Source organism: Bubalus bubalis, chromosome 9 (assembly GCF_019923935.1).
Source record: "Bubalus bubalis isolate 160015118507 breed Murrah chromosome 9, NDDB_SH_1, whole genome shotgun sequence".
Taxonomy (NCBI): Eukaryota; Metazoa; Chordata; class Mammalia; order Artiodactyla; family Bovidae; genus Bubalus; species Bubalus bubalis.
This window is the reverse complement of record NC_059165.1, coordinates 34,109,278-34,134,565: the sequence shown is the minus strand read 5'-3', so window position 1 is coordinate 34,134,565 and position 25,288 is coordinate 34,109,278. Positions and strand designations below refer to the sequence as shown.

The window sequence follows — 25,288 nt, the reverse complement described above, 5'->3', positions numbered from 1 at the left end:
AAGTTGAGCCCCCCAGGTCAGTAGGTGTTCAATATGCTATTAGAAAAGAGTGGAGGAATCTTTTTACCCTCTAAGTAACAAATTCACAGAATATAAAATACTTTCATGGCTCTGTGATGTTTTCAATAAATAAGTTTGCTTAACTTCTGCATCATCAGCTTTTTATCAAAAATATTTCAAATTTATCACAAAAATAATCTGGAACTGGTGCTTTCACAAGACTAATTTTTCATATATATGTAACTGTAATCACAGCTACTGCCTATTGAAGCCTGTGGTTTAGTGAGGGAAACAAGTATAACACAATGTGAAAAGTAGCACTTTAGAGGATCAATGCATGTTCTGTGGAAACACATTAAAGGGTACCTAACACAGCAGCAGCAGCAGCAACACAATCTCCATAGTGGGGGAGGGATAATAAACAATGTGTAGAAGGTAATTCATAGTGATGACCTATAGTATATTGATGATTTGCTGGAAAAGAGAAGGAGCTAAAGCATGTTTGAGACTTAGGAAACTCCAAATGTGAGAGCTCATGTGTAAGTGATCATAATACATTCACGAAGAGCATGACAAGTTTTTTAAAAAAATGCTTAATAAGGACTTGATATTCAAAGTATATTAACAGATTTGGTTTGCATCTCAAATATTCCTGCAAGGTCACTACAAAGGTGACAGAAGCACAGAATTATACAATCTTCAATGTGGGGAAAAGCACTGAGAACCTCTAGTCAGAAGCCTTTTCTAGGTTGTCTAACAGAAGCTATCTATCCCCTATTTAATTGTATATAGCCCCTGGCAGCACTCTATCTCATGATGCATCATCACTCCCACCTTATATGAAGATGAAATCAGCCTTTCTGTAACTTTCACCTGCCCCAGGTCTGCATTCCTGAGCTTCACAGAAAGAACTCTTGGCTTTATTACTTTGGGAGTACCAGAGTCATTTTCTGTTGGTGATGGAATTTAAAATCAGATCTATTTAATGGAGTTTTCAGTTGCTCTGCCTGTTCATTTTAATACCAGACATTTCACCATTTTTAGGATGTGAAATATATCTGTATATCCTAAAGTTTTCTTAAGACTACAATATAAATATTGAGTTTTATATAACCTTTTTATTTATCAAGGGAGTATTTTAGGGATTTGGTTTCAGCATCTTTTTGTAAAAATGTTAGATCTTGGAAACATTTTCATAATTCAGCAGGGTCTGCAATGTTAATGGACCTAAGCAGCAGGATCCTTGGACCACATACTATAATTATTCCTCAGAGTGCTTGTAATTTCAATTCCAGAGCCTAATGCTGGCTGTATTTCATTTGTTTTTCTTCTCTTACGGAAAGTGATTCACAGCAGCCTTCTGATTTTGGAAATCTATTGCTTTTGCTCAATTCTAAGTTGGTACTCCAAATTTAAATTAAAGTATGGCAGTGGGGAAAAAAAAAAACAAAACAAAACATGGTAGGGACTGAGAAAAGAAATAGTGAAGAAATAAATATTTTCTATGAGCAAAAGTTTCTTTTAAAAGCATTTAAATCACTCTGGGACAAATTAAAGTTTTCTCTCTTCTGTTTCTTCTCAGGCTTCCAGTATTAAGAATACTAAAGTAGAAGAAAAATATGTTCTTTTCTTGATTGAAATTAAATCATTGCAAATTATTCAATAACTTCAAATTCCAGCTTAAATAGGAGATACATGAAATACAACGTGATACTTTGTGTATAGGTGTGTGTGTAATTAGCATCTCAGAATCATCATGTATAAAACTTTTCTTTAAATTAGTTAAAATTGCTTTGCCTTAGCTTTGAACATAATTAGAATTTCAGATATGCTATAGTTCAACTGAAGCAAATTTTATGACGTTATAAGGAAACTGAGGCCAATACAGGTTAAATTTGTAGTAGAATTAGAAGTGGAAAATATCTGAGGATTTTCACCCTGGGATTTGGTGTACTTTTTGCTTGGTTAAAGTAAATAGTGTTACAATAAATATAAAAGTGTTTTGACTATTCAAATGGTGACAATCATTTTATTTGAATAAGTCTGATCAAGTTAAAGGAAAAGAAATCTAAATTTGAAATGAAACCTAAATCTCATATTGTTTAATACTCATTATTTCTAATTTTAAGATTTATTTTTTCTACACCAGGGAAATCATCCTTGGGGATCTTATGAAGACCTTCTCATGGTAAGAACATTTAATCAACAAGAATTTTATAAAAATGATCATAGCATGTTTATTGTATAGCATAATCTGTCTGTTCAAATGGAATGTCCAATATACAAAGGGCTGAGAAAAATTAGATTGCTTCTCTTCCTCAGGCACTCTTTTTTCCCATTAGCCTGTTTTATTTTTTTATAGTCAGTTGCTCATTTGATTTTTTCTTTTGTTGCTCATCTTTCCCACTATAAGGTACCTTCTATACAAGCCAGAATGATTGCTTATTGATAAATGTCTGATCTATATAAAATATTTGTTGAATGGATGCCTTAATGATCAGTAAAATGATCACCTGTCATGTATCAGCACCAAGTTAAATTGTTTGAATGAAACATTTCTGCTTTTCTTCTTGGTAAACCTAAGGAGGTAGGTCTTAGTTCCATTATAGAGCTAAGGAAATGGCCTCAGAGCAGGAAAGTTATTTAATCTATATTATGTTATTATTAAGAAGGTACTTGAACTTTTGTTTGAAAATGTTAAACATTTACTTTCTCAGACCAGTTATCCTGAAATTCAAAATGTTAAAATGCTAAGGAGACAAAAGTAAACAGAAAGCTTATGCAAAATCAGAAACAATATTTAAACACAAAATTTCCATTTCAAAATGATATCTGATCTTTGACTATCTCAGATATAATGCAGGATAACTGATGAGCTGGCATCAGTTTAGTCATATGTGTCTGACACATCTTTAGCAAAAGGAATAAAATTTTGGAACTGAAATATGACCTACTCCTAATTGCTTAAATATTTATATTAAACATAATAGTAAGTTTTGAATGAGTATTTGTCTTATAAATACATAGTCAAAAACATTAGTCTGACAGGACACAGTTAAAGAAAAATATAAATATTCTAAAAAGAGTTAATTTCCAGGTTTTGATACTCTAATTATAGAGCATATTGATCTTGGCAGTTGTCATGTTATTTTTATTAAACTTTTTATTTTGAGATAATTATAGATTTGCATGCAACTGTAAGAACTAATACAGAGAAACCTGTGTGTTCTTTACCCAGTTGCCTCCAATGTAGCATCTTGCAAAATTATACTATACAGCAACCATCAAGTTATTGACAGTGAAACATTTAATATACAAAACATTTCCATTACTACAAGAATCCCTTTTATTGCCCTTTTATAGACATACCTTCTAATATCCTGTAACTCCTAGAATCACTACTTTCTTCTTCATTTCTAAAAGATTGTCATTACAAGAAATCTATGTAAGTGGAATTATGCAATACGTACCCTGACAGTACTGACTTTTTGTTACTCAGCAGAAACCTCTGGATATGCTTACAAATCATGTGTGTCAGCCAGAGACGGCAATGGCACCCCACTCCAGTACTCTTGCTTAGAAAATCCCATGGATGGAGGAGCCTGGTAGGCTGCAGTCCATGGGGTCACTCGAGTCGGACACGACTGAGCAACTTCACTTGCACTTTTCACTTTCATACGGAGAAGGAAATGGCAACCCACTCCAGTGTTCTTGCCTGGAGAATCCCAGGGATGGCAGAGCCTGGTGGGCTGCCGTCTATGGGGTCGCACAGAGTCGGACACGAATGAAGCGACTTAGCAGCAGCAGCAGAACGTGTGTCAGCTGTGGATTCTTTTTTATTGCTCAGTGGCATTGCACGGTATGGTTGTATCATTGTTTGCTTAACCATTTCCCCCTTAAAGGACATCTAGGTTAGTTTTAGTCTTTGGTTATTATGAATAAAGCTGCTGTGGATATTTACATGCATGTTTCTATGGGAATGTAAATTTCCTTTCTCTGGAATAAGTTGTTTTATATTAGGTCTAAAAGAACAAAGCATGATTTTAAAAATTATCCTTTACCTGGGACCCTCATAGTATAAGAATTAGATAAATTAAGAGAAGAGATTTAGAATAAGTTAAAAGGAAATTGAATAATTGATTGTTTTTGATGTATGTTAGCATCCTTACTACTATTATTGTTATTAAGTCTGGTGCAGCTCTGAGATTAATCTTGTCTTGTTTATCTAAGAAACATGAGGTTTACACATCATGTTCTCTCCCTTGGAATGTTTATATGCTAGTCATCAATCTTTAGTTTATTTTGGCACCCATTTATACTGAAGTGAGTGCCAGCTTTATACCATTTTATAAAAGATTAGACCTTTAGTATTTACCTTAAGAACTAAGAATGCCCTTCTAATTTGCTGGGACATGACACACCAAAGTGTCAGGGTGTGTTTTATGGCATTTATTGAAAAACTGTATTTCTCTCATGAGGTATATTTTCTGGCCTGACAGCTTGCTTCTACTCATCTAACCTTGAATCATAAGAAAACAAGCAAGATTTGTGTGCATGCATATGTTTATATGTATGTGTTGATAAATATTTATGTACACGTACATGGATGTATGTTTGTATGTATATATAACTACAAACAGTAAAATACTGCTCTATCATAGAAAATTTGTACCTCTAAAGACTGAGATTAGGAGATTAAAACTAAGATTATGTTTGCTGAGTACTTCTCCTGTGAAAGTGTTACTTGCTCAGTCATGTCCAACTCTTTGCAACTCCATGGACTGTAGCCCGCCAGGCTCTTCTGTCCATGGACTTCTCCATGTAAGAATACTGGAGTGGGTTGACATGTTCTCCTGGGAATCTTTCCAATCCAGGAGATCAAAACCAGGTCTCCCTCATTACAGGCAGATTCTTTACCATTTAAGTTAGAATTAGTAAACTTGTACCTATCTCATTTATATCCTACTAAGATAACCTGGCAGAGAAGGCAATGGCACCCCACTCCAGTACTCTTGCCTGGAAAATCCCATGGACGGAGGAGCCTGGTAGGCTGCAGTCCATGGGGTTGCTAAGAGTCGGACACAACAATGATTTCCCTTTCACTTTCCACTGTCATGCATTGGAGAAGGAAATGGCAACCCACTCCAGTGTTCTTGCCTGGAGAATCCCAGGGACAGGGGAACCTGGTGGGCTGCCGTCTATGGGGTGGCACAGAGTCAGACACGACTGAAGCAACTTAGCAGCAGCAGCAGCAGCAAGATAACCTGGAAATACACCCTAGTATATTAGCTATAAGAGATTATGGTAGATGTTTCTCTACCAAATTTTGAAATTCAGACAAAATGCAGAAATTGTCATACTGATCACTATTATTTCACCCATTAAAATCAAGAAAGACAAAAATACTGATTTATTCATATTCAAAAATGCTTCTTGATCACTTTCTTTGTGAAGACTGATCTAGTGATGGGAAATCAAAGTGAACAAGATCCGTGAATCACATTCTCGAGCTTACATCCTAGTCAGGGGAGGTAATCAGTGAGCATGAAAATACATTAAATGAGCAAATGAGGAATTTTCAAATATTTTACTGTGAAAAAAGTAAAACAGGGTGATGGCTAGAGAGTGTGATTATGGCTATGCTGGCTAGAGTGGTAAGAGAAAACTTCCCTGAAGTGCAATTTCCTGAGCAAAGACATGAATGCTGAACTGAAGCTAGCAATGCAAAAACATGAAGTAGAGCATTCCAGGTACAGCAAGTGGCAAATGCAAAGAGCTTAAGATGGAAAAGAGCCAGGAGACATTGTCTGAAAGATCTGAAGATTTAGCTCTCAGTTACAGAAATTAATTTTCTAGAGTGCTGACTTTCTGGGGCCAGAGTCCTGAGTATCACTTACTAAATGAACAATGAGAACAATTTTCATGGCAGAGAAGCCATGGCATATACTAGAAAATGACAGGGCAATCAACAACAGAAAACCTGAGGTGCTGAAATAGACTTGTGAATTAAAAAGCAAGGAAAGTTTGAGGATAATGTAAGCATTTCAGTTTTAAAATCTTTAATAAATGAGGCCAAGAGGGACAGGGACTGATTAAAAGAAGGGGTGGTATGTGATAATATCTGATGACCTGGTTCAAAGCTAGAGCATTTTAGAGAGAAGGAAGAGGGAACAATCTGGAACTAGAGATAATACTTAAAGAGGACCCTCAGCCCAGCTCTAGGTCCCAGGGTATAAGGAAAGAAGGAGAAAGACCAATAAGCCATTGGGAAAGCACTATCCTCAGAGAAGATCCAGAGGTTCTTTGAGTAACATGAAAGGAACATTTGTAGTTGAGCTTGAGGATACTGGGAATTTTGAAGGTGATGCACTGTGAATTCCACAGAACCTAAGTTGGCAAGTTTAGGATGTGTGGAAAGCTCAGCAAGAGGTACTAAATAGGAGATTTGCAGAGCCTATGGAGCGAAAATGTGGGAAATAAGAAGTGAAGCCCAAAGCTTTTTATGGTGATCCATAATAAACACGAACAAAGGGTGCAGAGGTGGTATCTCAAAGCAGGTAGACGTGGTGATAATTTGTGGGATCTGGGGGACCCTGTATACTGTTTCCAGAGACCGTGGGGAGGTAAGGAAACTTCAGTTTTGTCATCACACATCTCACAATCGAGGTTGCAGAAATTTTGACACCTCATTAGGGCTGGTCTTAATTTGAATGCAAAAAATTACAAATTTTACAGTGAATTTTCAGTTCATATAATAGTCATTTTGAAAGTGAAATAGTAAAATATATATATATATATATATATATATTCTGGTCCAGACCAACTCTAATCACTTAAAGATTGCTTGGGAAGGGATGGTGGTTCCTATCCCAGAATTTCCTGCACAATTTCACATTGTATTTAATTTTACTTAGGGTAATCTCAAATTATTTTTCCATCTTTGTTTAAAACAATAGGTGGTTATGTTCAGAAGCCATCTCTTCTGTATTTAATTTCTCCATTGACTTGATTAAGCATAACAGTTTTTCACTCTGAGATGTCTCTCACCAGGAGATTTTTCACAACTCTCCTTGTTATTCTTTCTCTTCTTTTGGTTGTCTGGCAATAAAATCATAATCCTGTCTTTTACAGCATCACAGGCTGATAACAGCATGAACACACTCAGAGGATTCTTGCTCTCATTAAGCTTTTAATTTCTTTATTGACTTTAATTAAATTTGAGAGGCTTTTTCAATAGCAAGAAAGAAACATGGTTGTTTGTTGGATTAATAGCATTGCATTAGATAGACTATAGGTGATATTTGGGGAAAAGGATAAGCTTCTATCTTATCCTAGGATCACAGATGTAAAGGTTTCCATCTCTGAATTTCTTGCTTTTAAAGGAATTATACCATATGAACTTAAAAATCGTATTGTTTCTTCAACAGAGCCTAAGAAGTCCGTGACTCACAGGTGAAGTTTTCTGAACAATATTTCAACTGATTTTCTTAGTGTAAATTGTATTAAAGAGTGTTTATGTTTTTAAACTGCTATCAGGATATTTATTAACTATATGAACAAATATTTATTGGGCACCTCTGATGTGCTATGTACTCTTCCAGGCACTGAACAGCATTGGTACTTGAGGGAATAAATGTGCTTGTGTTCACAGAGCCTGTATTATAATGTCAGAGATAAACAATGAGCAAGTTAACTGATTTAAGTCAATAGCATATTTTAAAATAGTCATCTGAATCATGAAAAATTAATCAGGATTAAATGATGAAGTGAGTCATGGGACGCAGGGTGGGATCAATGGGAGAAGGTTCATAAAAGAATTCTCTGTATAGCTGACAATTTAGACAGAAGAGTCATTCATTTATTACATTTCTTTCTCTAGTATTTGTAAAAAAATAAATGAGTCACTCAGTAGTGTCCAACTCTTTGCAACCTCATAGACTATACAGTCCATGGAATTCTCCAGGCCAGAATACTGTAGTGGGTAGCATTTCCCTTCTCCAGGGAAGCTTCCCAACCCAGGGATCGAACCCAGGTTTCCAGCATTGCAGGTGGATTCTTTACCAGCTGAGACACAAGGGAAGCTGCTAGTATTGGTAAACTATGATTAAATCTGCATATTGAATTAAAGTAGCATGCAAGCATTTGAAATTAAAGTTAATGGGAAGAAATAAAGGTGTATTTCAAATAACAAATTATTTACTTTATTTTTCATAAATGGATCCAGATCAAATAGTTTTCTTATTATTTGAGGTATTTGAAAGAATGAGAGCCTGAGGTATTTGAAAGAATTAGAGCCTTGCCATAGGAGAGAGGGGGATTCAGTTCAGTTCATTCAGTCGGTCGTGTCCAATTCCTTGCGACCCCATGAACCGCAGCACGACAGGCCTCCCTGTCCATCACCAACTCCCAGATTTACCCAAACTCACGTCCACTGAGGGTGATGCCATCCAGTGTGCAATAGCATTATGTCTAAAAAAGTGCATACCTTAGTTAAAATGTACTTTATTGCTAAACAAAAAATGCTAACCGTGATCCGATAGTGTAGGGCTTCCACAGACCTTCAATATGTAAAAAGCACAATATCCATGAAGCACAACAAAGTCAGGTGCAGTGAAACAAAGTATGTCCCAATTGAATAACAGTCACTCCAATATTCAGTGACTTAAAACCAGTTCTGTTGTGATCACTGGTTCTTTGGTTTAAAAATTTGTGAAGGTCACAGCAGAACTAGAATTTCTCTGTTTAGTGATGTCTGAGACTTTAGCTAGATAGACAACGTATGAAGGTGAGCATATCCAGTATCATGTGGCGGTATCTTCATTCACAAATCTGGTGGTTCATTTTAGCTGTCGGCTTGGACCTTAACTTGAATTCTGGAATGGTGTTTCTACATGTGATGTCTTTGTGTGTCTTCAGATTCCTCAAAGCATGGCTTCCTCAAAATGGTTAAATTCTTATGAGGCCATGTCGAGTTCCCCAAGTGAGTGTTCCAATGAGTAAATCAGAAGCTGCATTACATTAGTTGACTTTTATGACCTAGTCTCAGAAACCAATGGTGTCTCTTCTGTCCCGTTCTGTTGTGAAAGTGAAAGTCTCTCAGTCATGTCCAACTCTTTGCAACCCCATGGACTACAAAGATCATGGAATTTTCTAGGCCAGAATACTGGAGTGGGTAGCCTTTCTCTTCTCCAGGGGATCTTCCCAACCCAAGGATCAAACCCAGGTCTCCCGTATTATAGACAGATTCTTTACCATCTGAACCTCAAGGGAAGCCTGTCCTATTCTGTTAGTTGTAAGCAAATTACAAGCCCACCCAGAGTCAAGGAAGGGAGAGAACATAGACTCTACTTTTTGATGAAAGGAATATCAAAGAGTTTGCAGACATGTTTAAAACCATTACATTTTGGGGGACAAATCTCTTTCCAGAATGAGTACTGAAAGAAAATTATAGACTTATAAAGGTAGATGCTAATGGAGTTGTTTTTTGTTAGTGTAATATTGATAATTATGTGATTTTTTAAAGTTACTGGGTTTGGGTGTAGTAGGATAAAAGTTCTTTGATCTATTAGGAAATGTGTAAGTATCCAGTTTCCTTGAAACTTGAAAAGAGAATTTGGATTTATGTTTTTAGCATCAAATATTTTTTGCTTTCACTGTAACAGTTTTTATTTTCCTCAAACATTTTCCTTTTGATTAATTCTGAAAAGAGATGCATTAGTATTACTTTCTGGAGTAAATAATTTGTTTTCATAGAAAACAATGTATCTTTTTATTTGGAGTAAATATCATGTCTTCATAGGAAATTAATACTATGGAATGAGACTGTGATCTTTGGGGAATTATTATTTCTTTCATTATTTCAGCTTTTGATAATAGTACTATTTGCTTAGTTATTTTTAAAATAATCAGTCTCCTAAATGATGATTGAAATTTTGTGTTGCTTTCATGTATGTACATATAACTTACATCTCTAGGTTAGCCCCTCAGAATATTCCAGTAAGTACAAAGATATCAACCCTGTTCTTTATAAACTTATATTCTTAGTGGAAATATACATATAATAAATAAATAATATGTAAATAATGAAAGATTATGAGGAAGTCATGAGTTTTTTTTGGTGAATCATAGGGTGAAAAAAATAGAGTGAAAATAAAATAAGGTGATTATGGTAAGATTGGGGAGAAGTTTTGATTTTGCTTTAGAGTGTCAGGGGAGATCACAGTGGGGCTATAATAAATAAATCCAAACCTGAATGACAAGAAGCTGTCATGAGAAGTTTGGGGTCTAGTGGTGGTGATGATGGTTAATTTTACACATTATTTGTAACTTCACTGGACAAAGGGATGTCTGGATAGCTGATGGAACATTATTTCTGGTTCCTGTGAAAGTGTTTCTGAAAGAGGTTAATGTTTGATCTGGTAGACTGAGAAAAAAATCCATCCTCATCCATGTGGGTGGGCTTCATCCAATATGTTGAGGATCAAGATGGAACAAAAAGGTGAAGTAAAGGCAGGTTCACTCTTTCTCTTCTTGACCTGGAATGCCTAGCCTTTCCTGCCCTCAACATCAGAGCTACCAGTTCACTAGAGTATAGACTTGGACTAAATTGTACCACTGGCTTTCCCGGTTCTCCAATTTGTAAAGAGCAGGCTGTGTTGGTTCCAGGTCTCCATAACTGCATATGCCAATTCTTACAGTAAATTTCATATATATATGTATGTGTCTTATAGGTTCAGTTTCTCTGCAGTGCCTGTTTCAAGTAGAAGAGCCTTATCAATCACCACAATTTTCGGTGTCTAAACTCTAACCTCATAGAATAGCTTGGTGTTACTAAAACATGAAGTGGATTTACCTTGCTACATATTTGCACTGTCTCCCTTTGCCTATTATGTACTCTTCCTTTTCATCAAGTAAAAACAAACACAAAAAGAAAGAAAAAAATGATGACAACTCTTGTTTAGGATTTAATTCAATTATCACTTGCCTTTTTTTCACCTTCAAAATAGTCAATTTCTCCTCTTTTCAGAATGTTTTACCACTTGTATTACTAGTTTTTTAAATTGTTTCCTACTTATTTTTTTTCACTAAGTAGTGAGAAAATCTATTTTTATGTGTTTGTGTCTATGCAGTGTTTGCCACATATTAACTAAAAAGAAACCCTTTAATGTAGTTTTGAATCCAAAACCCATTTTATTTAATATTGAGACTGCTGTTTGATAGTATTTACAAAAGACTTTAGTTCAGTTCAGTTGCTCAGTCATGTCCGACCCCTTGTGACCCCATGAACCATAGCACGCCAGGCCTCCCTATCCGTCACCAACTCCTGGAGTTCACTCAAACTCATGTCCATTGAGTCGGTGATGCCATCCAGCCATCTCATCCTCTGTTGTCCTCTTTTCCTCCTGCCCCCAATCCCTCCCAGCATCAAAGTCTTTTCCAATGAGTCAACTCTTCACATGAGGTGGCCAAAGTATTGGAGTTTCAGCTTTAGCATCAGTCCTTCCAATGAAAACCCAGGACTGATCTCCTTTAGGATGGACTGGTTGGATCTCCTTGCAGTCCAAGGGACTCTCAAGAGTCTTCTCCAACACCACAGTTCAAAAGCATCAATTCTTTGGTGCTCAGCTTTCTTTATAGTCCAACTCTCACATCCATACATGACCACTGCAAAACCATAGCCTTGACTAGACGGACCTTTGTTGGCAAAGCATTATCTCTGCTTTTTAATATGCTGTCTAGGTTGGACATAACTTTCCTTCCAAGGAGTAAGCATCTTTTAATTTCATGGCTGCAGTCACCATCTGCAGTGATTTGGGAGCCCCCCAAAATAAAGTCTGACACTGTTTCCACTGTTTCCCCATCTATTTCCCATGAAGTGATGGGACCAGATGCCATGATCTTTGTTTTCTGAATGTTGAGCTTTAAGCCAACTTTTTCACTCTCATCTTTCACTTTCATCAGGAGAATTTTTAATTCCTCTTCACTTTCTGCCATAAGGGTAGTATCATCTGCATATCTGAAGTTATTGAGATTTCTCCCGGCAATCTTGATTCCAGCTTGTGCTTCTTCCAGCCCAGCATTTCTCATGATGTATTCTGCATATAAGTTAAATAAGCAGGGTGACAATATACAGCCTTGATGTACTCCTTTTCCTATTTGGAACCAGTCTGTTGTTCCATGTCCAGTTCTAACTGTTGCTTCCTGACCTGCATATAGGTTTCTCAAGAGGCAGATCAGGTGGTCTGGTATTCCCATCTCTTTCAGAATTTTCCACAGTTTATTGTGATTCTCACAGTCAAAGGTTTTGGCATAGTCAATAAAGCAGAAATAGATGTTTTTCTGGAACTCTCTTGCTTTTTCCATGATCCAGCAGATGTTGGCAATTGGATCTCTGGTTCCTCTGCCTTTTCTAAAACAGACTTGAACATCTGGAAGTTCACAGTTCACATATTGCTGAAGTCTGGCTTGGAGAATTTTGAGCGTTACTTTACTAGCGTGTGAGATGAGTGCAATTGTGCGGTAGTTTGAGCATTCTTTGTTATTGCCTTTCTTTGGGATTGGAATAAAAACTGACCTTTTCCAGTCCTGTGGCCACTGCTGAGTTTTCCAAATTTGCTGGCATTTTGAGTTCAACACTTTAACAGCATCATCTTTGAGGATATGAAATAGCTCAACTGGAATTCCATCACCTCCACTAGCTTTGTTCATAGTGATACTTCCTAAGGCCCACTTGATTTCACATTCCAGGATGTCTGGCTCTAGGTGAGTGATCACACCCCATGGTGATTATGTGATTCATGAAGCTCTTTTTTGTACAGTTCTTCTGTGTATTCTTGCCACCTCTTCTTAATATCTTCTGCTTCTGTTAGGTCCATACCATTTCTGTCCATTATCTAGCCCATCTTTGCATGAAATGTTCCCTTGGTATCTCTAATTTTCTTGAAGAGATCTCTAGTCTGTCCCAATCTGTTGTTTCCCTCTATTTCTTTGCACTGATCACTGATGAAGGCTTTCTTATCTCTCCTTGCTATTCCCTGGAACTCTGCATTCAAATGGGAATATCCTTCCTTTTCTCCTTTGCTTTTCACTTATCTTCTTTTCACAGCTATTTGTAAGGCCTCCTCAGACAGCCATTTCACTTTTTTTTGCGTTTCTTTTTCAAGTTCATTCAATTATTTTTGACCACATATTTTTGACTTGTTTCCTGAGAAACCTGTATGCAGGTCAAGAAGCAACAGTTAAAACTGTACATGAAACAACTGACTGGATCCAAATTCGGAAAGGAGTACATCAAAGCTGTATATTGCTGCTGCTGCTGCTGCTATATTGCTTCAGTCGTGTCCAACTCTGTGCGACCACATAGACAGCAGCCCACCAGGCTCCCCCGTCCCTGGGATTCTCCAGGCAATAACACTGGAGTGGGTTGCCATTTCCTTCTCCAATGCATGCCACCCTGCTTATTTAAGTTATATGCAGAGTAGTACATCATGAAAAATGCTGGTCTGGATCAGTCACCAGCTGGATTCAAGATTTCTGGAAAAAATAATAACTTCAGATATGTGCATACAATCACGCTTATGGCAGAAGGTGAAGAGGAACTAAAGAGCCTCTTGATGAGGGTGAAAGAGGAGAGTGAAAATGTTGGCTTGAAACTCAACATTCAAAAAGCTAAGACCATAGCATTCCATCCCATCACTTCATGGCAAATAGAAGGGGAAAAGTGGATGCAGTGAGAAATTTTATTTTCTTAGGCTTTGAAATCACTGTGGACAATGACTTCATTCATGAAAGTAAAAGATATTTGCTCCTTGGAAGGAAAGCTGAGACATCATTTTGCTGACAAAAGTCTGTATAGTCAAAGCTATGGTTTTCCTAGTAGTCATGTGCACGTATTAGAATTGGACCATAAAGAAGGCTTAGCACCTAAGAATTGATGCTTTCGAATTGTGGTGCTGGAGAAGACTCTTGAGAGTCCCTTGGCCTGCAAGAAGATCAAACCAATCAATCCTAAAGGAAATCAATCCTGAATATTCATTGGAAGGACTGTTGCTGAAGCTGAAGCTCCAATACTCTGGGCACCTGATGGGAAGAGCCAAGTCATTGGAAAACACCTGGATGCTGGCCAAGATTGAGGGCAAAAGGAGAAGAGGGCAGCAGACAATGAAATGGTTAGATTGCATCACAAACTCAATGGACCTGAATTTGAGCAAACTCCAGGAGACAGTAGAGTACAGAGGACCTTGTCCATGGGGTTGCAAAGAGTTGGACATAACTTAGTGACTGAACAACAACAATGTATTAATATTTTTGTGTCTCCTCCAATCCATGGTATGTGGTATTACAGAAACACACATGATAACACGCTTGGAACAATTTAAAAACCTTAAGCAGAGTTTAATATAGTGACTTTATTTTCAGACAGTGAGGAAAAACATTGCTTGAATCAATGGATTGATACTTGTTGTATGGGATTTGCAGCTTTTCTAACACATTCTACCAACTAATCACCTCCTGTTAAGTGTAAATGGGTTTCCAGTGTCCTGCTATCTGAAAAACTACTCTATTCATTCTTTGATAATTATAGGTTAGTGTGTCTATTAAGAACTGTGAAACAAAAATAACAGTGCAGGTAAAACCATATGTGTGCATTCTCATGCAAGCAAAAAACAGGCAGAGAAGATATGTTTCCCCCTTATTTTCCTGCAATTCCTGCATCATAATATTCCTCCTACTCCATCTGCTTCTTTTTTGCCTACCTTGGTATCTCTTCCTGTGATGGTGGATCTTATCTCCAGTATAAACTTTTTTGATTATGTTCTCTTTAAAGTCTTACATTGTTATTTTGGTTTCCAAATTATAGAAGAGGAATGATGATAGTTAAAACTAGTAACTAGATTACATTTTAGAGTTTCTGAAGAAATTTCCACACATTCAGTATATGATTGACACATGTTTTATTTGTATGAATTTATTGCCTGTAAAAAACTGTTTTTAAAATATCTGTCTGAATTTTACTTTTCTGTATCACCCACCTCAGTTATGTGTCTCTTCCAATGAGTGATGATAAGGTACAGAAACCTTCATACTTGTAATCAATCTTTATTTGCTCTCATTCCATTCACCTTCCAAAATGCTGTTTACCAATCTTTGTGCTCAGTTGCTTTAGTCATGTCCAACTCTTTGTGACCCCATGGACGGTAGCCCACCAGGCTCCTCCATCCATGAAATTCCCCAGGCAAGACTACTGGAGTGGGTTGCCATTTCCTTCTCCAGGGGATATTCCCAACCCAGGGATCAAACTCACCTCTCTTGCATCTCCTGCATCGGCAGGCAGGTTCAAATTCTACCTCTAAGAAATATTCCCTTAGCCTTCATAAAGATCTTCATTCTTCCCACTATAACATTAGTGTAGCTCAGATAAAATTATTATTCTATTTTAACTGTTAGAAAATTTTCACATATTTATAAACAATATTGGAAATTTCTCAAAAGAAGCAACCTGCATAAGTTAAAATTCTTATTAATTAATAATTTTGCAGTGTGTAACAGGCAAAGTGAAAGTGAAACTAAAAGTCCCTCAATCCCGTCCAACTCTTTGCGACCCCAAGGACTATACAGTCCTTGGACTTCTCCAGGCCAGAAGACTGGAGTGGGTAGCCTTTCCTTTCTCCAGGGAATCTTCCCAATCCAGGGATCGAACCCTGGTCTTCCGCATTGCAGGCAGATTTTTTTTTTTTTTACCAGCTGAGCCACAAAGGAAGCCCTTAACAGACAAAATTTAGTGGCAAATTGATTTTTCAGGAGAAAATTATTTCACTAAATATTTGGTAAACCAAATTACATATAAAGAAGATTTTTTAACATGTTTCAATAAAATACAAATGTTTTCATATTAACATCTAATATTATTACACTTTGACATTGTAGAATCCCTGAGTTCTGGTAGTCCCACTAGAGTCTGCTTGAGGTTGATAGGCATCACACAAAGGTAAAGTTTGAATAAATTAATCTTGGATTAATAACTGTATCCAAATAAAAGATTCAGTGGAAACCTGAAGACTGAAGAGCAGCTCTTTGAGAAGTTGTTAATAATACAATGAAGATGCACACTTCTTGATTCTTCACTTGATGACCTTCTTAATTAGGTGTTGACACATGCATTCAATTGAAATTTTTTAACATATTGAATAACTGATTATCAGCCTAGAAATTCTGATTTCAGCTAATAGGTAAATCTAAACTTAGCACACTTCCTGTAATAGGACTTACATTGAATACCATACTTTTTCCTATAAAAATAAAAGGGAAAATGAATGGTGTCCATTCCATTTATTTGTCAGCACTTTTCCTTGTCAGTCAATATGTAATCATTGAGTGCATCTTAAGTGTGTGACTCTGGTGAACACAGATATTATGGGTCTTGTTTTTATTTGCCAGCAAGTAAAAACAAAATCCTTATAACTTTCAGCTTTATGTAATTAATAGAAAAGAAGTTGATATCTAGGCTTCTTGGCTTGGGGTAGGATTTGCATTTATCCTGGTGGCAAAGAGTTGGAAAAGGTGGAAAGAATTCTTCCAATTAAATGGTGTGGCTTAAATAAATTTATATCATTGAAAGAACTGAAACAAGAGCTATTAAAAGTATTGTTATGCCATCAGAGAATGAAGATGTGGGGTAGAGGGCAAAGAAATGGTGCCTTAAAACACATTCACAGCCATGGAGTTAAGAAAATTCCATGGACAGAGGAGTCCGATGGTCTATATAGTCCATGGGGTGGCAAAGAGTCAGACACAATTGAGTAACTGAGCATACATGCATGCTTAATTAACACAATAAAGTATCTTGTTATGGAATTCTGTCATTCCTAGTCAATTGTATTGCTGTTAGGGTAAAATTCATTCCTAAACAACTAAATAAGAATATCCAATAATTAAACAAGAAAGATAGCTGAACAACAGGAAATCTCCCTTTATGTACTATTACAGGTCAGGTTAGAGGTATCCCCAACAGACTTGATTGAGTAAGGCTGTTTTTGTCTCTCTGCATTATATTTGCACTTAAAGCTACAGAGAATATGCTGGTATTAAAGTATTTTAACAAGGAAGCCATTTGAATGGGATGGCTCTAATGCCTTGCTAGTCTACATAAGCAAGTCAAATCCTATAACCCAGGGTCAATGCACTCAAATCCAAGAAAATGAAATCTAAAAACAATCAATCACAACCAGCCAAATAGGATTTCCCAAGCTAGGCAACTGCTTAAGCTATAACCGTTCAGATAATTTATTCACTTTGCTTTAGTGTCTTCTCTGTAAAAAAGCTTCCCCCTACCACCTGTCAGTTGAACCCATTCAACTACTTTTGGTTTGTCACTGCACAATTCAAAACCATGTGTGCTGAAATAAACTTTTGAAGGTTTTAATGTGTCTCAGTTTACCTTTTAACACTGGAGAATATGGCTAATTTTAAGACAAAAATTTCCTTGTAAAAATTAAATCCAGTCAGTGAAAAACAAGCATTCCTTAATATATGCAAAATAATTTTAGCTCATATAGTTTAAAATGCCAGTTTTAATTTCCATAGAAAATTTGAAATGGGGGTGATCATTGCTGTGTTTCAGTTAGACAAGGGTGCCCACTTTCATCACTACTATTCAACATAGTTTTGGAAGTTTTGGCCACAGCAATCAGAGCAGAAAAAGAAATAAAAGGAAACCAAATTGGAAAAGAAGAAGTAAAACTCGCACTGTTTGCAGATGACATGATCCTCTACATAGAAAACCCTAAATACACCACCAGAAAATTACTAGAGCTAATCAATGAATATAATAAAGTTGTAGGATATAAAATCAACACATAGAAATCCCTTGCATTCCTATACACTAAAAATGAGAAAATAGAGAAATTAAGGAAACAATTTCATTCACCATTGCAATGAAAAGAATAAAATAGGAATGTATCTACCTAAAGAAACTAAAGACCTATATATAGAAAACTATAAAACTGCTGAAAGAAATCAAAAGGACACTAATAGATGGAGAAATATACCATGTTCATGGATCAGAAGAATCAATATAGTGAAAATGAGTATACTACCCAAAGTAATCTATAGATTCAATGCAATACCTATCAAGCTACCAACAGTATTTTTCACAGAGCTAGAACAAATAATTTCACAATTTGTATGAAAATAGAAAAAACCTCGAATAGCCAAAGCAATCTTGAGAAAGAAGAATGGAACTGGAGGAATCAACCTGCCTGACTTCAGGCTCTACTACAAAGCCATAGTTATTAAGACAGTATGGTACTGGCACAAAGACAGAAATATAGATCAATGGAACAAAATAGAAAGCCCAGAGATAAATCCACGCACTCAAGGACACCTTATCTTTGACAAAGCAGGCAAGAATATACAATGGATTAAAGACAATCTCTTTAACAAGTGGTGCTGGGAAAACTGGTCAACCACTTGTAAAAGAATGAAACTAGAACACTTTCTAACACCATACACAAAAATAAACTCAAAATGGATTAAAAATCTAAATGTAAGACAAGAAATTATAAAACTCCTAGAGGAGAACATAGGCAAAACACTCTCTGACATACATCACAGCAGGATCCTCTATGACCCACCTCCCAGAATATTGAAAATAAAAACAAAAATAAACAAATGGGACCTAATTAAACTTAAAAGCTTCTGCACAACAAAGGAAACTATAAGCAAGGTGAAAAGACAGCCTTCAGAATGGGAGAAAATAATAGCAAATGTAGCAACTGACAAACAACTAATCTCAAAAATATACAAGCGATTCCTGTAGCTCAATTCCAGAAAAATAAATGACCCAATCAAAAAATGGACCAAAGAACTAAATAGACATTTCTCCAAAGAAGACATACAGTTCAGTTCAGTTCAGTTCAGTCGCTCAGTCATGTCTGACTCTTTGCGACCCCATGAATCACAGCATGCCAGGTCTCCCTGTCCATCACCAACCCCCGGAGTTCACTGAGACTCATGTCCATCGAGTCAGTGATGCCATCCAGCCATCTCATCCTCTGTCATCCCTTTCTCCTCCTGCCCCCAATCCCTCCCAGCATCTGGGTCTTTTCCAATGAATCAACTCTTCGCATGAGGTGACCAAAGAACTGGAGTTTCAGCTTTTAGCATCATTCCTTCCAAAGAAATCCCAGGGCTGGTCTCCTTCAGAATGGACTGGTTGGGTCTCCTTGCAGTCCAAGGGACTCTCAAGAGTCTTCTCCAACACCACAGTTCAAAAGCATCAATTCTTTGGCGCTCAGCCTTCTTCACAGTTCAACTCTCACATCCATACATGACCATTAGGAAAAACCATAGCCTTGACTAGACGGACCTTTGTTGGCAAAGTAATGTCTCTGTTTTTGAATATGCTATGTGGTTGGACATAACTTTCCTTCCAAGGAGTAAGCATCTTTTAATTTCATACAGATAGCTAACAAACACATGAAAAGATGCTCAACATCACTCATTATTAGAGAAATGCAAATCAAAACCACAATGAGGTACCATTTCATGCCAGTCAGAATGGCTGTGATTCAAAAGTCTACAAGCAATAAATGCTGGAGGGGGTGTGGAGAAAAGGGAACCCTCTTACACTGTTGGTGGGAATGCAAACTAATACAGCCACTATTGAGAACAGTGTGGAGATTCCTTAAAAAACTGGAAATAGAACTGCCTTATGACCCAGCAATCCCACTGCTGGGCATACACACCGAGGAAACCAGAAGGGAAAGAGACACATGTACCCCAATGTTCATCGCAGCACTGTTTATAATAGCCAGGACATGGAAGCAACCTAGATGTTCATCAGCAGATGAATGGATAAGAAAGCTGTGGTACATATACACGATGGAGTATTGCTGCTGCTGCTGCTAAGTCGCTTCAGTCATGTCAGATTCTGTGCGACCCTATAGACAGCAGCCCACCAGGCTCCCCTATCCCTGGGATTCTCCAGGCAAGAACACTGGAGTGGGTTGCCATTTCCTTCTCCAACGCATGAAAGTGAAAAGTGAAAGTGAAGTCACTCAGTCATGTCCGATGGAGTATTACTCAGCCATTAAAAAGAATACATTTGCATCAGTTCTAATGAGGTGGATGAAACTGGAGCCTATTATACAGAGTGAAGTAAGCCAGAAAGAAAAACACCAATACAGTATACTAATGCATATATATGGAATTTAGAAAGATGGTAACAATAACCCTGTATGTGAGACAGCAAAAGAGACACAGATGTATAGAACAGTCTTCTGGACTCTGTGGGAGAGGGCGAGGGTAGGATGATTTGGGAGGATAGCATTGAAACATGTATAATATCATATGTGAAACGAATCATCAGTCCAGGTTCGATGCATGATACTGGATGCTTGGGGCTGGTGCACTGGGATGAACCAGAGGGATGATATGGGGAGGGCTGAGGGAGGGGGGTTCAGGATGGGGAACACGTGTATACCTGTGGTGGATTCATGTTGATGTATGGCAAAACCCATACAATATTGTAAAGTAATTAACCTCCAATTAAAATAAATTTATATAAAAAAATTTGGTTACAAAGTACCAAGCAATCCAACTCACATTCACTTACACAGAAAGTGTGATCATTATCCCTGCTAATTGAGACTTCTCACAGTTATATATATATATATATATATATATATATATATATATATATATATATATATATATATATACTTATTGGCTGCTTGATTCAGAGACTCAAACAATTGTTTTCTCCTAATCTTGGTTCTTTTTCATCTTAACTCAATTCTCAGACATATTTCCTTCTTGTGTTTGCAAAGTGGCTGCCACTAGTTCAAGTGCTTCAGGGAAAGAACAAATTCTGTGTGAGAATTTTCAGCAAAAGCTGCAGAATGTCCAGGTGGTTCTGATGAAGTCATATACCCATCCTAGAAACAATCAATAGGAGGACAATTATGAGGTGTTTATTGGCCAGGCTTGAGTCACATGCCAGCCTTGTACCTATGACTAAAATTAGTCATATGGAAACCACATGTATTGTGAATGGGGGATAACTGTTTCCCCCAAATTACTATCAATAAACAAAAACATTATTAATCAACTACATGAAAGAGCTGAAAAAGCATGAGTGGCTTTACAAAGAAGCTTGGAATTGTCTGGCCTTGAGAAATGAATAAACATGATCTTTTTACTAAGTAAGAAAATGGAAAGTAAAAGATTCAAAATCTTGATTGGCATGGCCACAAATAAAGTTACTGTCAGTGACTTTATCTTTTTTAAAAAATAAAGAAAAAATCATACCAAATGCATAAAAACTATTAAAACAATTATTTTTACTAAATAATAATTAATCATGTTGAATATTATGGATTAATTTATTCCAGAATCAACTACATATTTCCAAGTTCCAGTTAAATAGGAAAGAAAGATTGAGATTATTTTTCTTTTAATTATATTTTATATGTAGGTTCTATTTGCTTTGAATGGTTTAAGATAGGCTAAATTTAAAACACCAGATTATTATTATGTCCTAAAAATGTTGTAACCTGAGTTTTATTTCTTATAGTTGTATAGCTGTTCAGTTGTTCATTCACTCAGTGGTGGCTAATGTTTTGTGACCCCACGGACAGCAACTTGTCAAGCTTACCTGGGTGATGGGACTGGATGCCATGATCTTAGTTTTTTGAATGTTGAGTTTTAGGGCAGATTTTTCACTTTCATCAAGAGGCTTTTTAGCTCTTCTTCACTTTCTGCCATAGGGTGGTGTCATCTGCATATCTGAAGTTATTGATATTTCTCCCGGAAATCTTGATTCCAGTTTGCGATTCTTCCAGCCCAGCATTTCATATGGTGTACTCTGCATATAAGTTGAATATGCAGGGTGACAATATACAGCCTTGATATATTCCTTTCCCAATTTGGAATCAGTCCATTGTTCCATGTCTGGTTCTAACTGTTGCTTTTTGACCTGTATACAGATTTCTCAGGAAGCAGATGAGATGGTCTGGTATTCCCATCTCTTTAAGAATATTCCACAGCTTTTTGTGATCCAACTATACAAAAATATGTAATGACCCTGATAACCACAATGGTGTGATCACTCACCTAGAGCCAGACATCTTGGGGTTTGAGGTCAAGTGGGCCTTAGGAAGCATCACTAAGAAAAAAGCTCAAAAAAAAAAAAAAAAAAAAAGAAAGAAAGAAAGAAAAGAAAAAAGCTCAGGGAGGTGATGAATTTCCAGTTGAGCTATTTCAAACTCTAAAAGATGATGCTGTTAAAGAGCTGCACTCAGTATGCCAGTGATTTTTTTTAAAATAGCTATTGCTAAGTCACCTCAGTCGTGTCTGACTCAGCCCACCAGGCTCCACCATCCCTGGGATTCTCCAGGCAAGAACACTGGAGTGGGTTGCCATTTCCTTCTCCAACGCATGAAAGTTAAAAGTGAAAGTGAAGTCGCTCAGTCGTGTCTGACTTTCAGCAACCCCATGGACTGCAGCCTACAAGGCTCCTCCGTCCATAGGATTTTCCAGGCAAGAGTACTGGAGTGGGTTGCCATTGCCTTCTCCATTTTTTATAGAGCCTTTTGTAAATCTTTGGTGCTTGATCAATAAATTGATTTGATTGATATGTATTGTTTAAGGCAATGATCAAACTATTGCACATGGTATGACTTAACAAGGAATGTGTTCTGGTGTCAAGGAGGAGAGAGCAAGGAAGGAAATTGAGTGGGAGGAAGTGAGAGAGAAAGGGAAATAGATTGGAACAAGAAATATCCTCATATGCCAGATATGAGAGTTTCAACTATTTCTTGATCTGTAGAATTTGTGAAATATATTTCCGTTAGAATGGAAATATCTTGCAGTTTGAGCTTTCACATAAAAAAAGGTAATTGATTTTCCATTCATGCTTCAGGCTTATATTTTATCATCAACAGTGCTTCTATTTTGGCACAAGGTTGTGAAATGTGATGACAATATATGACCTTCAGAGACTCTGAGTGGAATCTAGTGGGTGGCATATGCACTCCACACCTGTTTTTCTCTCAGGCACAATCACTTGTACTCAGGATAGCTTTACATCAGCTGTGTTAATGATGTTGCATCATCAAGTGATAACTTGATCACAGCTTTTGACACTGATTTTCCTAGGTATGGCATCACTTTTCTTATAAACGTATTATCTTCTTCTTTTCTTCCATTAACTTCATTTTATTTTGACGGTGAAGTTAATTTTCATTAGACTTGAGTGAAATACTGAGGAAAAATATAGGCTCTGACAACTTCAACAAGAAAGGGAAAAGAAAAGTGGCAGAACATTTCACAACAAATGTAAAGGAAGACAAGGCAACATTGACTCTAGTTAACATTAAAAGCAAGGGAAGTAGATGCTTGGAGACTCAACTGTGAGGAAATACTGGAGTTTATCTTCAGTATTGAAGATACTTAAAGGGAGATTGAATGGATCTCTATTTGCTTTTCCTCAGAGTCTATTTTAGTTAATGTATTAGACAACTGGGAAATATATAATTAGAATTGTCAGTTACTTTTTAAAAAATTATTTTAATCATTCACTGGAAAAACTGAAGTGTAGATAATAAGATAAATAAATGTAATAGAAAGTGTTCATTTATTTTACTATATGACCTACCATAGCTTTAGGAGTATATACCTTGAACTTTAAAAATATATCATTCACTACAGATGACTCAGTCTTATTTAAGTAGATGATTTCTAGAGAACTGCAGTGTGTATACATGTATGGATATATCAGTATGTATGTGTATATATTGTATTCTTTTTAATTTACATAATTTTGTGTTGATGTGATTTAAGATTGGACTGTACTAGAGTAGTTCAGAGAAGGCAATGGCACCCCACTCCAGTACTCTTGCCTGGAAAATCCCATGGACGGAGGAGACTGGTAGGCTGCAGTCAATGGGGTCGCTAAGTGTTGGACACGACTGAGCGACTTCACTTTCACTTTTCACTTTCATGCATTGGAGAAGGAAATGGCAACCCACTCCAGTGTTCTTGCCTGGAGAATCTCAGGGACGGGGGAGCCTGGTGGGCTGCCGTCTATGGGGTTGCACAGAGTCGGACACGGGCTGAAGCGACTTAGCAGCAGCAGAGTAGTTATTATCCCATAAGAAGTATTTCTTAAAGATCTACTCATTTAATGTTGAGGGCAGAGTTTTAAAGCCAAGGAAATTAGAAGATATCAGACACTATACACCCACTCTTAAGAATTGATAAATGAATGAATAGGTCTTTTATCCTGGAACTCAATAGCTTAAATAAAACTTGCCCAGTACTAGTACATACTGAAAATGTTCTGTTTGTCTTTATGCTTCTGGTATTTATATGTTAAAGGTCTTTCATGTATTTTGAAACAAACAATAGAATGGGCAGGCATAAAAGATTTTGGTGGTCAAGAATCTGAAATGACTAAATATTTAGTATAATAGAATTTTTAATTTTCCTTTGTCTCTCTGAAACTAGTCTTGATAAATGTGTGGATTTACATAAAGTTCACACCTCAGTAATATCAGCATTGAGCTTTCAATATATAAATCCAGTAATAGGCTAGAAAATATTATGTTGATCTCATCAGATTTGACCTGAATCTGTTTTTTATTGTTATTTTTTTTATTTTTTAAAATTTTCTTGGACCATAGGTGATTTGCAATGTTGTGTTATTCATTTTGCTGTACAACAGAAACTCAGTTATACACGTATCCACTCTCTTTTTGAATCCTTTCCCATATAAGTCATTACAGAGTACTGAGTAGAGTCCCCTATGCTATACAGTAGTTTCTTATTTTTAATAGTTATCTATACTATATCCACACAGTCAAAGCCTTTCGCATAGTCAATAAAGCAGAAATAGATGTTTTTCTGGAACTCTCTTGCTTTTTCCATGATCCAGCGGATGTTGGCAATTTGATCTCTGGTCCCTCTGCCTTTTCTAAAACCAGCTTGAACATCAGAAAGTTCACGGTTTCCGTATTGCTGAAGCCTGGCTTGGAGAATTTTGAGCATTACTTTACTGGCATGTGAGATGAGTGCAGTTGTGCGGTAATTTGAGCATTCTTTGGCATTGCCTTTCTTTGGGATTGGAATGAAAACTGACCTTTTCCAGTCCTGTGGCCACTGCTGAGTTTTCCAAATTTGCTGGCATATGGAGTGCAGCACTTTCACAGCATCATCTTTCAGGATTTGAAATAGCTCAACTGGAATTCCATCACCTCCACTAGCATTGTTCATAGTGATGCTTTCTAAG

The 25,288-nt window shown here is 36.8% G+C and overlaps 1 long non-coding RNA gene across 1 annotated transcript in view; it reads left to right on the top strand.

Annotated features, from left to right (window-relative positions):
* LOC123335010 overlaps positions 1–25,288 on the top strand; it is a 208,036-nt gene that overhangs the window by 13,950 nt on the left and 168,798 nt on the right. The window contains exon 2 of the long non-coding RNA XR_006553223.2: positions 2,150–2,188. This is a non-coding gene — a long non-coding RNA (uncharacterized LOC123335010). The remainder of the gene's footprint in view (positions 1–2,149; positions 2,189–25,288) is intronic.